The sequence below is a fragment of the Arachis ipaensis genome, chromosome B03 (genome assembly GCF_000816755.2).
Source record: "Arachis ipaensis cultivar K30076 chromosome B03, Araip1.1, whole genome shotgun sequence".
In the NCBI taxonomy this organism is placed as follows: domain Eukaryota; kingdom Viridiplantae; phylum Streptophyta; class Magnoliopsida; order Fabales; family Fabaceae; genus Arachis; species Arachis ipaensis.
The window spans coordinates 113,736,398-113,738,217 of record NC_029787.2 but is presented as its reverse complement, the minus strand read 5'-3'; positions in this window follow the sequence as shown (position 1 = coordinate 113,738,217).

The following is a 1,820-nucleotide window of genomic DNA, read 5'->3' as shown; positions in this document are numbered from 1 at the left end:
ATATATATATAAACATGTTTAATTTTATGGATAATTTTACAACAAATTAAACAAATTATTGTCATAGATACAGAAATTAATTTATTAATGGAATAAAAAATAGTGATATTTAATTATATTGATGTATGGTGTATTATTTACATATATGGATCTGCCATGATCACTGACCTGCAAATCACAAGTCACATTTTGACTGAAACAAAAAAAAACATGCAGTTGCGTGCAAAACGCATGATGCGTTTAGCATAAAGGGACAATCACATATCAAAACGTGTTCTATGTTTTCTGCAGGTAGACAAGATCAGTCGATTGACCACCTTAAAACTATCCAAATGCATGTTATGATTGGCAGGGTGCATGGCTGCATGGCCGACATGTGTTGGAGAAAAATGCTGAAGCAGGTCTTTATAATGCAAAACACAAGTTGAGAGAGAAAGGACCAAGGGTTTTACTTTGTTGAGGACTCGTTAGAGTGACATAGCAAGTAGGGGTGTCAAAATTCCCCGAAGCGTGGGGATCCCTGCGGGGACTGCCCCGAATGGGGATTCGAAGGCGGGAAATTTTTCCCGTGAAGATAGGGATGGGAACTAAAATCCCCCCGAGACAGGCACAGGGACCCGAGTGGGGATCCCCGCCCCATTCCCGATAATTCCCCGAATTCTTGAGTTTATTTAAATATCCTGAATTTATTTCTAATATAGGGACTTTTTAGTAATTTCACTTATTGAAAATCCTAACCCTACCTTATTGAATGTCTTCCATTCTCTCCTACTACTCCACTTAGCGTTGTTTTGAAGCCCCAACTCTCCAGAAAAGTTCAAAACTCCCAATCTCTCATAGTTGTGTCCACTATCACAGCTATAGCAGCATACCCCCTCACCAGTCGCTACCGGCCACTCTTCCTGCTTACTGCTTACCCCCTTATGGACTATGATTTGTTATGTTGTATTTCTTGACTTATAATCTTGGATAATATATGTTTGTAATAATGTTTTGTAGTTTGTTTTTTTTTATTTTTTTTACTATAATTTTCATATAAATATTCAACATATGGAGATAGGGAATGGGGCTCCGCGGGGAATAGGGATGGGGACGATTATTCCCCCATAGTGGGTGATAAACCTCTATTTCATGGTTTATCTTGTGCTCAATTGATTGATTTTTATCAACTCTTTACCCACTTATTCATACTATTTGCATGGTTTTACATTTGCCTTCCTAATTATGTGCTTTAATTAAAAACATGCTTCTTTGGCCTTAAGTTCCCTATGTTTTAATCCCCTCTCATTACCATTAGATGCCTTGATATGTGTGTTAAGTGTTTTCAGAGATTACAGGGCAGCAATGGCTCAGAGGATGGAAAGGAAGCATGCAAAAGTGGAAGGAATACAAGAAGTTGGAGAAATTGCTAAGCTGTCCAGCCTGACCTCTCTGCACTCAAACAGCTATAACTTTATCTACAGAGGTCCAAACGACACGGTTCCAGTTTCGTTAGAAAGCTAACATCCGGGGCTTCGATTTGATATATAATATGTCATAGTTTCTCTGACGCTAGGTGACGCGATCGCGTGCTCCATGCGGCCGCGTCACAGTGACGAAAATCAGCGTGTTTGAATTCGCAACCAGCGAATTCTGGGTTGTTTCTGACCCAGTTCTCGGCCCAGAAAACACAGATTAGAGGATATAAAGTGGAGGAATACATCCATTCATCAGGAGGCTTTCATATTCACAATTTTAGGAGTAGATGTAGTTTTTAGAGAGAGAGGTTCTCTCCTCTCTCTTAGGATTAGGATTTAGGATTTCTCTTAGTTTTAGGAGTG